We start from the raw sequence: 15783 nt of genomic DNA, 5'->3' as shown, positions 1-15783 counted from the left end.
AGAATTGACCCCAAAAATTCTTGTGAAATAGTCAAAATTTTAAATAACTTTATGGTGTATTTGGATTAATGAAGATTTGGATTTTGATTTGGATCAAATCTTTTCTTAGGATAAACAAAATTTTATTGATTTAGATTTAATTTGATGGTGTGTTTGCATCTCATATTACATTTCCTTTGTTATTTTTCCTCATATACCATAGTCATTTGAAATCTCAATCATTTTTAATACCTTGTTCTCTTCATGTTTTTACTATTAACTCTCGTAACTTTCCTATCTCTTTCTCTTATCAATTGAAAAATATAGGTAAAACTTGCCACTTTTGATTTTTCATTTTCATTTTCAATCTCAACTCAAATCTCTTTTTCATTTGAAATTTTTTTAAAATATCCAGATAAATGATTTTGAATACATGAATTCTAAATATGAGATTTGACGTGTAAGCTTTTAAATCTAAAATTCAAATTCACCAATCTAAACACTACCGTAACAAAAAAATTGGAAACAAAGTTAAATAACTCATTTCCTTTACCGAAGAGAAGCATGCATACTTTCCTTATTTGAGGGAAGCATCCTTTCCTTAGAAACATAAATTATATGCATCAAACATATCAAGATTAAGATTTTTTTTTTCCTTCTCTTTTTCTTGAAAATCCTTTCATATGCATGTATATACCAAACATAACATTAGATTTATGGTGCCGATCGAGTCTTGTGCATTTTCTTCTTCTTCTTCGTCAATTCTATTCATCTCTATTTTTTGTGCTTCTTGCTCTGTCATTGAGATTGATCTTCAGAAAGCAAATAGTTTGTAACACCCATTTTACCCTCCTCTTGAGTGACCACAAGCCATTCGAGCAAACGCCAATCTTTGTCATTGGGAACCATGGAAATAAAAAGCCTTGAATTAGCGAGGAAAGAATTCAGTCATAGAAGCTTCATTAACAGAACATGATTCTCCACTTCCATTGGTATTGGTAAGCTCCGGTTGACCATGCAAAAAAAATGCAGGTTCTTGTGGTAAGGGCAATTGAATAGAATCATTGCTAAGATATGAAACAACCGTAGCCATGGAAGGCCTTGTATTTGGATTTTCTTGAACACATAACAAACCCATCTGGATGCACTTGATCACTTCATTGTATGATTCCACTTCATTTATATTTGAATCCAATGTCTCCAGCAACTTATCATCCCTCCATTGCTTCCAAGTCTGCTAACAATTAAGTAAAGCTTATTATTTCAATGATTACACTTTATTAGCTCATCATACAATGATATTGTCAAATTACTCTTTCTCCAATTAATTAATGTTGAGACGATTACACAAGAAACCTTGATTCTAAGAGAATTTTTATGAAAGCCTTGTATAAAATATATTTGATGGAAGTTTTATTTTCCCGTAATTAATATATAAAAGAGTGAAACGCATTATCATAAGTAACTTACATAGCTTAAGAGTCCATCAGCATATTGTGAATCATGGCAACCTGTATTCTTCTTTCCACTGATAATTTCTAAGACTATAACTCCAAAACTAAAAACATCTGACTTTTCAGAATATTGCCCGAACATTGCATATTCTGGAGACATATAACCACTTGAAAAGAAAATGCAATTTCAATACAATTTTATCCAATATAATAGATAATAATAAGATTTAGAATTTGAAATGATTAGTTGACAAGTAAAAGCTTTGTTTTTTAAATTAAATCACAAATTATTTTTCTTTATCCAACCATATTAAGATGGATGTGTGTGTGTGTGTAAAGGTTTAAAGGAAAAAAAGTATAACTTACTATGTTCCAACAATTCTATTCGTATTTCCTTCATTTTCACTAATAGCAACCATCGTAGCAAGGCCAAAATCTGAAATTTTTGAATTCATTTCATCATCTAACAAAATATTACTAGGTTTGAGATCACGATGTATGATCTTGAGACGGGAATATTCATGTAGATAAAGAATTCCTCGAGCAACTCCTCCTATGATTTTGCTACGCTCCATCCAATCTAATACTCTGCTATTTTGGGAACCTATAAATATACATAACAGAAGGCACCAAATAAATAATAAAATACATGGCATAAATGAGGTAGAAATTTCAAATAGAAGTTAAAATGAGTTTCGAAGATTCAAACCAAATAAAAAGTAATCAAGGCTTCTATTAGGAACAAATTCGTAAATGAGTAATTTCTCTTGCTCTTCAATGCAAATCCTAGCAATGCCACTAAATTTCTGTGTTGGAGTCTGGCTATTAATAAAACCTCATTCTTAAACTCTTCTGCACCTTGGCCAGATCCTTTTGAAAGTCTCTTCACGGCTATTTCTTGGCCATTTGAAAGAATACCCTAGAATACTTGCCAGTTAATTAGATTATAACAAATGAAAAACAATTTTATGCACACGTAGAATTAAAACATTTACAATATTAATTGATGGCATTTATCACCTTGAAAACTTGTCCAAATCCACCTCTCCCTAAACTATTTTCAGGAGAAAACTTATTTGTTGCAGCCTCAATTGTAGCTAGACTGAATTGCAGATGCTCTAAAGTTGTGCTTTCCCTTCCAACTACACAAATAAATTAACCTTATAAATAAATAAATAAATAAAGTATTCTGAGTCTTCCAATCCAAATTTGTCCGAGTAAATAGATGGAATGAAAATTACTTACAGTATTTTTGCCTGAGAACAGCCCTATGACTCTTCTTTATTCGAATCTTTAAGAGATAGTAAGCGAAATAGAGAAGAATCCAGCCAACAACAAGTGAAACCACAACTATCACAATAGTGGTTACTGAATGCAAGAAGCAACAAGAAGCAAAGGGTCAGAGTTTTGAATACAAAAAAATGGAAAGCATCAGTAATGATACATACATATATATACGCGCGCGCATTAATGATGTGCTTGTGTTTGTGTAAAATAGAATGGTTACGACTTAATTAGGATTAGGAGTCTAAAGGAAAATATTATCATTTTACTTTTTTGAAATTTAAGGCGAAAAAGACAGAAATTATGGATTATCTCATTAAATATACTTCTATAATTAGAATGTAATATTGCTGACAGATACTTTTAGAAAGTATAATTATAATTGAGGATTATCCTTTTTCATAAGCTTTAGGTTTGAAAAAAATATTGTTCTTTGAATGATAAAGAACGGTTTGGCCGACCAAAAGAATGATAAAGAACGACTTTCCCCTCTTTGTCATACTTTTATGTTTTATTGTGTGTGTGTGTGTGTTCCCCCCCCCCCCCCCCCCTTCCTTTCCTTTTTGTTTGTTTGTTTTAGGAGCATAAGGCCAATAATTCCTGAATTTGAATTGGTCCCTGCTGTTAAAGGTCCCTGCGACCATCCCCACAATAAATAGTTTTTCTTTTTTGTTTTTGAATGAAAGAAGTATAATTCTTGTCAAAAATAAAATAATAGCACAGGAGCAGCCAACACAATAAATATTAATGTTATACATCATATTTACTAATTGTCCACAATATTTTGATAATATTACTTATAATGCCCAATAACCAATTAATATTTTTTAAGGACATGACATTAAACAGGTAAATACACTGATTTATTAAACCATAGTCAGACTGTATGTGGTCGGACCGTTTTAATTAAAATTATATTTTTTAATAATATATATGGGAAAAAAACTTAGAAGATAATATTTATCCATTTTTTGTCATACATGCCCAAATATTTTATGTAATATTTGATTGATAAACGTCCAACTAACACAATCTCATACATATTGCTCAACCTAAAATGTTATTTATCTATTACAAATCACCAAAATTATAAATATGCCAGAATAATTGTTAGTTAACTAGAGCCATTGATAAATCATCATATATATATTTATAGCGAAAATTATTTCATATTTTCGAGGTACAGATTTCTTTTCGTTTTTTTTTTAAGTAACCAGTGGGCTAATTTATTCATAAAAAATAAATAATAACATAAAATAATAACATAATTTTGGGTTATTGAATTTTTTTAAAAAAAATATAACAAAACTCTATCTCGGTTAGTTTTGACTGGCTTTCAGACCAGACATATGGCTAGTTTCCGGTCGGATTCTGACAAGAGTGTCTATAGCAAGTGAGCACCAATATATATATATATATATATATATGCCATTCAGATCGAAACTAAACGATCTTGACATAATATAATTTTATTTTTTTTATTTTAAATAAATTATCATTTTAATAAATACAAATTCAATGGAAAATTAGACAAAAGTACTGTGAGCCCCAAATAATTGGGCAAAAGTCCCAAGGTTTTTTTGAATATTTTAGTGATCTATGGTCTGTCAGTGTCGATATTTCCATGAATGAAAAGACTTAAACAGCCCTCAAGTGAACCGCTGCAATAAAAGGGAAATAAAAAGAGAAAAAGGCACTTTTGTCTTTTCACTTGTAAAATATTGACACCAAAGGCCAAAAAAAAATAAAAAATAAAATGTTTTAATGGAAGCTTGTGCCCCGTTATTTGGCCAAATCTTTACCTGGAGGTCGAGGATGATGCGAACCATTGATTCCTGGGAAATATGGAACTATCGGTCTACGCGACGGAGCCAGAGCTGGTGCCGGCGTCGGCGCGACTTGCTCATCGGAATCATAGAATGAAAACAATTCATAGCGAACGCTGCAACTGGGATTCACAGCTCTACCCCCAATCTTCCCCTCGCTACACATCGGAATATTCCCAATCACACCACTCAGACAACTTCTGCAATCATCGATCTGTAGGTCCGGCGTGCACTGAGCAAGACTGTACAAAGTTTGAGACTGAAATTTCGCTTCGTTCTTCGCATACGTTTTCCTCTCAGACACAGGTTTCGCCACCGCCTTATTCGCCGTCTCATTCATAAAACTCAACAAAAAACTCGTGAATCTCGCCTGATCCGAGTCTGAGATGTTGCCAGGGTTCAATATGACGAACGTAGGCCATTTACCGATGGTGGAGAAGAAAGAGACGTTGGAGTAGCGAAGCATGCACTCGTCGTACCAGATTACAGCCTCCTTCGAAAATCGGCACTCGGAAGGTAACCGTTGGGTTGCGTTGATGACACATTGGTGGCATACCTGGAGGGAGATGTCACCCCGGCACATGAAGAGGCCGTAGACGGTGTCGCCGCCACTGGCAACGGTGGTGTTGTAGAAACCGGCATTGGCGGAAGTTAAGGAGGAGAATAGGGTGGTCCGGTGTGATTCGAAGGCACTGTTGGCGGAGAAGGTTTCTCTGGCGGTGGAGCAGTTGTGGTAAAGATAAGTAGGTGATGCTTCAATGGTAGCAGAACAGAGGAAGCTAATGATGATAAGGAAGAAGAAGGAGAAGCATTTGTGAGTAATCATGGTGAGGTTGAAGGGTTTGGTATTGTTGGTGTTCGATTTGAGGCAAAGAATTCGTAGTTTTGTGGAGTTTTTATTACTCTCTGTATTTTCATGGAAAGTGGGGAAGCATTTACTCTTGCGTGAGGAAGGAGCTAAGTCCTTCTAATCTTGATCTCCAAAGACGAGAAGAAAATTGAGAGTACTCAGACTATTTACTTTAATATGTTTGAATAGTTCAACTTTAGGCTTTAGCCAAGCATAAGTGGTAGCAGCTTTTTTTAATCATTGAAAAATGTATAATAGCAAGTTTAGTTAAAGGCGATATACTTTGAGATAGGTTAATCTTTACTATAAGTAATTATACTTACTCGGTGTTTTGTTATAAAAAAAAATATCATATACTTCATTGTTGTTTAATTATTATAAGAGAAACTGTTAAATTTAAGAAGCATTTATTTATTCTTTTTTTCATTTTCCATCGTAAAATTAAAGTTTAATTTCATGAGACAAATTTGTTTAATTAATTGCAATAATATTTTAGATTAAATTATTTAATTTCAAACATAATTATTAGGATTAACAACCTTTTTTAAATTATGTGACGTGATCAATAAAATTTACTTATATTTGAAAACAAATAGAGTAACTTGTCACAATTTAGAAGATGTAAATCAACGTATTAAAAACTGAATCAGTCATTAGACCAATTAAAATAATGGGTCAAAGTTTAATGGTTCAATTAGGGATCAATCCAAAGTCAAACTGATTTTAATTAAAATAATTTAATTTAATTTATATACACAAAAATATTTATATCTGAATATGAAATAATTAAATATTTAAATAAAAATATTAGTTATACTCAAATAACACAATAAAAATTCAATTAAGAGATAAAAATCTCATACATGTTAGCACAATCCCAACAAAAAATTAGCAAACTCAATAAAATCCCAATAAAAATTAAATAATTTTGCTCAAATAACCTAACAGAAAATTTAATACAAAAAAATGGTTTATATCACAACTAGTATTTAAAGAATGTCATGGGATCTACTTTTCACATATCTCTCACATAATATTATCATAACTTTTAAATTTATCAAATATATTATTAAACTAAATTTATTGTTATGCACATGATTGACTGGGTTACCCTTAGGTTGGTTTGGGTTCACTCTTAACTCTATCCCAAATTAGGTCATAAACTGTACCAACCAATTTGGGTGATTTGGTTTGGGTTTCCATTCATTGTTGTCAATTCAATTTTTATTTTTATTTTTTAGTTTAATAAATTCAAAATAAAAAATAAATATAATGTTGTAATTAATGGACAATTTTTAAATTAATTAAGAATTTTAAATCATGACTTTCTATATCTGGTTTAAACTTGTCAATAATGGAAGTACCAAATCATGACATGACAGTTATAACCCCCCTCCTTTCTAATTCTTGTTAAAGGATTATCGTTGTTAATATAATTTAGTTCAGTTATTAATAAATTTTATAGTAATTAATTTTTTTATTTGAGACTTCAATGTAATTCTCTCATAAAAATCTCTTCTCTATTGTATTAATGTTGGATGATCTGATCTATTTTCCTTAATACTTTTATAGTAATTTTTATCATTATATATTATATAAAAAAGGATTAAGGTGCATTTTTATCCCTAAATTTTTTCTCAAGAAACAATTTTATTCATGTACTCATAAGTGAGGCAATTTTATCCTAAACTATTTTTTCAAAAAGTGCTAGCTACCTTATAAAAGATTTTCTTGCTTCTTAAAAAAATAGTCTAGGGATAAAATTGCCCCACTTATAAATATAGGGGTAGAATTATTCCTCAAAAAAAGTTTAGAAGTAAAAATACACCTTAACTCAATAAAAAGAATATTATAAAGACTTTAAAATTAGGTGGGCATGAGATAAAGAGTGAAAAATGAGTGGTGAATATAATGAATCAATATTAAAAAATATTATTTTCAAATCACAATATAAGACATCTTTTAATAATTTTACTTAACTAAAATATAGGATATTGAATAGTTTTTATAATTGTGTAGATAAGTGTGATTTAAAATTTGTAAGTAATTTTATTTACTTATCTCCTTTATATTTTTTCTACATTAAACATTTTAATTTTCTGCTCATTTTTAAAAATTGAGCTCATTAAAATCTTTTCTTTTCAATATTCAATTATGTTAGAACTGAAAAGTAATATCCCGTACATCGAATCTAGTTAATGGGAAAGGTTGACCCAAGTCAACCATGATTTGCGGTGTTATTAAAAATATAATTATTAAATAAAAATGTTAAATTTTGACTTTCTAAATTAGATTTAAAGGGGTCAATAATAAGTAAAAAGCACCGAATCCCGACGTGAAACTGAAGGTGGGGCTGATTCGATGATGATGATGATGAAGGTTGAAGCGCAAGTGAGTCAAGCTGTGCCGTGTTAATTTTTTCTTTATAAAAAGCTCAGAATCACGTGGAAGATTGAATTTATTTGAAACTCAATCTTGGCACTAGTAAACAAAATGGATACCATACGTCGCCAATCCAATGGCAGTTTTTAAAAATCAATGTAGAAGAAAAGAAAATTATGAGTGATCCTGACCAATACAAATCAACTACGCTATAATTATAATTAAAATAGGGTACAAGCAAAGGTGAAACTAGGAGACTAATAAGGATCATGACTCCCAATTTTTTAATTTTTTTTAGTAAAATATAAGAGTTAAATATTTTTAGCCCCTAAATTAGTACATTATAAAAATATTAAGATATTAGATGAAATTTTTATTTTAATTTTATAATAGTCTTTTATGCATATATAATTTAATTGTTGCAATAACTTAAAGATATAATTGTTATAAAATTTACTTATTTTTAACGAGATAATATTACAGTTGCTTTTAAAACATTAGTATCATTTGATTTTGCTTTCATTCATGAAAGAAATTATGAAAATTATTATTAACAAACTTTCTAAAGCACTGTAACAATTTTAAATATATTGAATGAAGAACATATCAGTTAAACTAATTAAATAGAAAATTCAATAAGTAAATAGTAGAGTTTTTTATATTGAACAGACTTTAAATCATAATGATGCATTTAAATTATTTAATGTTTATGGGAAAGATGAAATCTTTACTAATTTAATGATAGTTTATATTGAATTTTTTTAAAAAAAAAATTATCCTAAACATAATAGTTAGTCATTCTTATGTCATGAAAAACTAATGAACAAAACTTAAAAAATGAGGATATACATTTATTTTTGTTTTATATATATATATGTAAAATTAAATGTGTGTTTGTGTGTATATATATATAAGTTAAAATATTTATGTTATATATGTTAATGACATATATAAATTTAATTTTCTCTCGATTATTATATATACTTTATCATTTTGGCTTCCCTAACAAAATTTTTTGGCTCCATCTGTAAATATAAGAGAGTTTTAATCAAATAGACAAACAAGTATAAATATCTAGCCAAAACACAAAGCAATAAGCTTATAAAAAGGGATAAAAAAGATTAAAAAAAACATCCAAATCAAAGGTTGTAGTATAAATAGAATAAATCTCACACCAAGTAATGAATCAAATCTAACTATTGACAATGGCACATTAGATGTCTCAAACCTACTGTCAAATTTCATCCCAATCCAATGATAAAAGAATTCACAAATGTCAATTTATCAAGACTATTATATAAATATGTGAAAATATAACTTTCTCTTTTCTCTTCTCTCAAAGTACTGCACATGAAACTTGAATATGACTTCCCTCATATGGACGACCTAAGTTGATCATTATCCATCTTAATTAATAATATTCATAATAGATTTTAATATTTAGCCTTTTTTTTATGAAGGGAGTCCAAACCCAACACCTATTGGGACCACGTCTCGTACAATAGACGCCCAATAAGTTTACATGGACAAATATTCTTAATTTAATTGTAAATCATTGATAAATTTGGAATATTATTAGTTGTTTGATGTCATCAATGATTTCATTGGACGAAACTATACCTTCAATAACGCGTTGATGGCTGATGTGGACTGAATCATTAACTTCTTCGTCAATATAACTCTAACTGTATATTCCCTACATTAAAAAATATAATATATTTTTAAAAGAATTAAATGTTTAAAAATATAAAAAAATTTTAATCTTTCAATATAGTTATTGCTTTTTTTTTAAATATCCCTATTAATAATAACTTTATATTTATTATAGGATGTTTAATAGGAATAAATATAAAAAAATAAAATTAATTTAAAAATAAATAATTATTTTATTAACAGTGAGATTCGATTAAAAATATTTTTTATTTTTTAACAGAGTATTTTATAAAGCCTTTTCTAATTCATCATTGCTGAAACTTTAAAAAGACAGCTTTGTTTGTTTTTCGGAAAAATTGACTTAGCCATTTAATTTAGGCACTTACTGTACGGAGAATAAAATTAATTACTTAAAACAAAGTAAAAATAAAAGACTGTATCTAAGTACTTATTTTCTTTGGCCACGCGTATACTACTGGTGGAAATTCTCTTCATAATATCTCATTTTTATTTTCGGCCAACCATGTTATCTCATTTTTCAAGCAACGCGTGTTGGAAAAGATACATGCTGGCTGTCAACAGGACTGTAATGGTGCCGGGTTGAACCAAGCATCACCTAAGCCTAGTGCCCAATGTTCTTTGGCCCAACCCAAAAGAAATATTTTTTATATGATTAAAAATAATAAAAAACTTTCTTTATACCAAAAAATATAATTATCTTCATTTAACCAAGTTAAGATAAAAAGTAATAATTTTTAAAACTATATATGATTAAAAATATTTATTATTTTATTTATTACTAACTTAAAAATTACTTCAAAATCTTGGAAATGATTAAATAAACTAAAATCATAAAAAATATCAATAATAACCATAAAAACAAGATGATATTTGAAATATATTTAAAAAATAATAATAGTATAAAAACAATTCATTTTTACTAAAACATTTAAAAAATAAAAGAATACATATGTATTCGAGCCAGGTAAGGCAGTGCAAGACTTGACCCTACGCCATGCTCAGCCCAAGAAGCTCGAAGAGGTCGGGTAGGGCTTGGCATACCAAGCCATGGGGGCCACTTAAATAGCCTGAGTTTGAGTTTGGCGCATGAATCTTGATTGCGTTTTTTTTAATCCCTATATCTTTATTTGATTTTTCCTAGTCCTTTTAGTTTAATTTATATGTAATGTTAGTTCTTATAGTTAAAAAAAAAATACAAAGATTATGAGTTGACATTGATGAAGTTAATTTTAGCGTTGTAATATATTTTACTTGTGAACAATTTTTTTAAGGAGTAAAAAATTTCTTGTATAGGCTGCCTAGCGCCCTTTAAAAAAATAGTTCAGAAATAAACTTATCCAATTTATTTGTACAAGGTAATACTCTTTAAGAAAAACTTTAGGAGTAAAAATACATATTAACCTTTAATTTTGTTGTACTCCTTTGTTGACATGACAAAAAAACACACTGACCTAGAAACAAATTGACCACGTATAATTAAAAATAAAAAGACAATTAAGGGCAAAAAACTTTCGTTATACATTTAGCTGAATTAACAGAACAAGAAAAACAAATACAAGATGAAGCATTTGTCAGCAATGGTGTCAAAAGAGTTATGTGCAGTTAGCAAAATTAACTCTATCTGTACCAACTGATGATCTTTATGTGCACTCTTAAAATTATAAAGGCATGTTACATGTAGATCAACAAAAGATACTTGAAATAATAAAATAAAACTATAAGGATTTAAAAACAAAATGCAACCAAAATATGTGTTGCTCACAACAATGCAGGCCAAAGTTGTTGGGTTTGAACTTGTCAAATAATTGTACCAAGATCATCTTGATTTTTGAGGAGTATGGGAAGCAATTTCAAATCAATTTTTCCACCAATTTTACAAACATGATAGGTTTTTATTCCGAGGCAAAACCCTATGCATTCCATAGGGTTCCTTAAGAGAAGCTATAATTTGGGGAACTCACGATGGAGCACTAGCTAGTCATTTCGGTAGAGACAAAATAGTTGATCTAGTGAAAGAGAAATTTCTATTGGCCAAGGCTTGAAGGAGATGTCAATCGGCATATATAAAGATACAGAACATGTTGTTTGGCTAAAGTCAAGAGTTAAAACACAGGATTATACATGCCACTGCCAGTTCTAGAAGCACCATGGAAAGATGTGAGCATGTATTTTATTCTTAGTTTACCACAGACTCAAAGATATAAAGAATCCATCATGGTAGTCGTGGACCGATTCTAGAAGATGGCCTAATTCATTCCATGCCAAAAGACAAATAATGCTGTTCAAATAGCATATTTGTACTTCAAAGAGATTGTTCGTCTTTATGGCATTTCCAAGACTATCACCTCTAATCGAGATGTTAAGTTTTTCTACCACTTTTAGAGGACACTATGGAAAAAGATGGGGACTAAGCTCTAGCACTAGTAATCTACAGATAGATGGTTAAACTGAAGCTCTAAACAAGATTCTTAGTAATCTTATTCGTAGTTTTGTGGGAAAGAATTTGAAGCAGTGGGACCTCATTCTTGCCTAAGTTGAATTTGCTTATAATAACTCTATTAACCAAGAAACTGGAAAGTGCCCGTTTGTAGTTGTTTATGGTGCCCATCCCCTTAGTCCATTAAACTTGACGCCTTCACTTACCAAGCAACAATATAGTTCTGATTAAAATTAAAAGGCTAAGAAAATCAAGAAGTTGTATGAACAAGTTCGTGAATGAATACAGAAGCAGAACTTGAGATACAAAACTCAATGTGACAAGCATCAAAAATATCAAACTTTTAATATGAGAGACTTGCTTTGGATACATTTGAAAAGGAAACGTTTTCCTAAATAACCACATGCTAAGCTATCCCTAAGAGCTAATGGTCTATTTAAGATTGTGCAAAAGATCAACAACAATGCTTGTAAAGTAGAATTGTTTAGTTCTTATGGAGTGTTTGCCAACTCAATATTACCGATCTATCTCTTTACATTGATGATGATGCTGAACTTGACTCGAGGCTGAGTTCCATAGAACCTAGGGAGGATGAAACGGAACGACAGCAGTGAATGGAAGAGAAGAAATGCATGTTCGTTCATGTCCGTTGCAACACCACCATTAATGAAAATAAAATGCATTTGTAACCTACCATATATTTTCTAGTTATTAGTTTAAGCATCAGAGTAGTATAAATAGAGACCCTCATTTCCTTGTAAGCATATGAGATTGAAGCAATAAACTAGAGTTTCTTTTTCCATTCGGTTTTTGAACCAAGATCCACAAATGGAACTATCTTTCAAGCTTTCATTTTCTCTCTTCTTCATCTCTGCCCCCATGGTCTTTGCTCAAGATTCACCACAAGACTATGTGGATGCCCACAACGCTGCAAGATTACAAGTGGGTGTTTCGAGCATAACTTGGGATGACTCAGTGGCTACTTTTGCACAGAACTATACTCTCTAAAGTACTAAAAACTGATGGTCGTTCAAAGCATTGACAGCTGAGTTTTCTGCCAATTATCAAAAATACCACACGCAGAGGCTTACATATGACCAGAAAAAGTTCACAAGAAATTTGCACATTTCAATTGCCAATTTAATTTGCTACTTCCTATAGGCTCTTCACACATTTGAACATGTCCAAGAATTGACCCCCAAAATTCTTGCAAAATAGTCAAAATTGTAAATAACAACATAGGGAAAATTTGGAAACAACATTAAATAACTCATTTCCTTTACCAAAAGTGAAGAAAACATGCTTTCCATATTTGAGGAAAGCATCATTTCCTTAGAAACATAAATAATATGCATCTAGCACATCAAGATTATGATTTTTCTCTTCTCTTTTTCTTGAAAATCCTTTCATATGCATATATACCAAACATAACATTAGATTTATGGTGCCGATCGAGTCTTGTGCATTTTCTTCTTCATCTTCATCTTCATCAACTCTATTCATCCTTATTTTTTGTGCTTCTTGCTATGCCATTGAGTTTGATCTTTAGAAAGCAAACAGTTCGTAACACCCATTTTACCCTCTTCTTAAGTGACCACCAGGCATTCGAACAAACACCAATCTTGGTCATTGGGAACCATGAAAATAAAATGCCTTGAATTAGCGAGAAAATAATTCAGTCGTAGAAGCTTCATTAACAGAACATGATTCTCCACTGCCATTGGTAATGATAAGCTCTGGTTGACCATGCAAGAAAAATGCAGGAAATTCTCTTCCGATTATCTCTCTTTTTTTTTAGCAGCGTTGGACAGGACACAGTCTGGCTGTCATTGACAGCACAGGGGAAGGGCATCACCGTAGCCAGGTGTGCATTTTGGGCCGCCCGGTGTTTCAATGTTTAAAAAATATTTTTTTTTACATGATTATAAAATAATAAAAAGACTTTTCTTTATACCGAAAAAATATAATTGTCTTTATTTAAGATACATTTTATGTAAAACTACTGTTAGAATAAAAATAATAATTTTAAAACTGTATATGATTAAAAAACATTTATAATTGTTGTAAATCACTAAATTAAAAGTTACTTTAAAATCTTAAAAATGATTAAAAAACATAAAATCATAAAAAGCAGCAATGATAACCATAAAAGCAATAGGGTTAAAGTCTAATTTTGCTCTTATATTTAATTTTTATAAGCACTGAGCACCCTAGTTTCTTTAGGGGGCAATTTTTTCCCCAATGTTTTTTTCAAGATCCAAAATGCCTTTTTGTTAGGGGGCTCTGCTAATGTGGCATGTGTGTGGGGCCCACATACAATAACAAGTAAGACCTTGACCATATCCTTTAGTACTAATTTACTTCCAAACTCTTTTTTCAAGAGTACTAGGCTCTCCAAAGTCTTTTTTAGGAGCACCAGGTATCTTAAAGTTTTATTAAAATAACATTTAATAAATATTGTGAAAATGTTAAATACTTTCATATTTAATAATTTAAATATTATTATTTATTAGTATTTATTCAAAATTTATAAATTACTTTTTAAATATTAACAATTTAAACTAATATTTTATAAATTTATAGATGACTTCTTATTTATTATATATCGATCTTCTATCTTCTCTCCAAGATAGTGCCCTAATTGTTACACTTTTTATGCGTGTTGGAACTTACTTATATTTTTAATATTGGTTAAATTTTTTAATTTTTTCGGTCATTTTCTATAATTTTTTTGGTCAACTAACGATCTTTCTCCAATATTGTAGTACCTAAATTTAATATTCTCTGTATGTTGCGGTGTTAGAAGTAAAATTAGAAATATGACAAATCAGGACCAACAATATACCAATAAAAATGTTTATTTAAAAGATATTACTTATTTTATTAACGTGCTACAAAAGAGGTTACTTAATAAGAGAAAAATGAAAATATGAAAAGATAAAATTTCTTTGCTAATTTAGAGGTTCATTCCTATCGTTTTTAATACAAAATTGCAAGATATAAAATATAAAAATATTAAATTAGGTAGTATAATGTTTTAAATAATAATATTTAAATTATTAAATATTAAAATACTTAAATATTTTAATAATATCAATTAAATTTTATCTTAACAATATTTCAGGGTGTTTAGCACTCTTAGAAAAAGATTTTAGGGTGCTTAATACTTTTAAAAAGAGTTCAGCAGCAAATTTAATAAATATAAAACTAATTTATTAAATAAAAGATAAAAGATAAGGGGAGAAAGCTTTCTTTTTATATTTAGTTTAATTAAACAAAATGGAGAAAACGAATGCAAACATCTATCAGCAAAAAAGTTAAAAGAGTTAAGTATATTTTAACAAAATTAACTCTGTCATTGTCAATTGATGATCCTTGTGTGCATTTTTAAAACTCTAAGGGTATGTTGCACGCGGATCAAACTAAAGAGACTTGAAACAATAAAATAAAACTACAAGAATTAAAATAAAAGTACATGGAGAGAAATTCTTTTGTAGACCAAGTGTATCCATCATGTCATTTATAGTCTATCTAATTCAAATATCCCAAGTCATCTAAATAAAAATCTTACATGGCATTATTTTAATTAATTTTATTTTTCTAACAAAATGTATATTTAATTTCTTACATTTTTCTTTTTTACTATCATTAATATCAGAATTCATTTATATTTAATATTATATGAATATCATGTTTCATTAAATAGACTACAAATAACGTGATGCATCCAATCTATCTAAGAATTTCTCACACATGGGACTACTACTGTTATATTTTCCTATTTAAAATAATGACAATGACATGATAAACAATTCGAACATTTAGCTCATTAATTTTATCAAACAAAATACCTTATAAATAATAGAAAAAATAATAATAAAATCTCTTTAAATTATA

At 29.5% G+C, this 15783-nt stretch overlaps 1 pseudogene; it reads right to left on the bottom strand.

The window, feature by feature from the left end:
- Positions 1-580: 580 nt before the first annotated feature.
- On the bottom strand, positions 581-5466 carry LOC129298027 (cysteine-rich receptor-like protein kinase 10; annotated as a pseudogene).
- Between the last annotated feature and the right edge of the window lie 10317 nt (positions 5467-15783).

The sequence above is a fragment of the Prosopis cineraria genome, unplaced genomic scaffold (assembly GCF_029017545.1).
Source record: "Prosopis cineraria cultivar Desert tree isolate PC_DT_omini unplaced genomic scaffold, ASM2901754v1 PC686, whole genome shotgun sequence".
NCBI classification, from domain to species: domain Eukaryota; kingdom Viridiplantae; phylum Streptophyta; class Magnoliopsida; order Fabales; family Fabaceae; genus Prosopis; species Prosopis cineraria.
The sequence above is the reverse complement of the archived record's forward strand: the minus strand, read 5'-3'. Positions and strand labels throughout refer to the sequence as shown.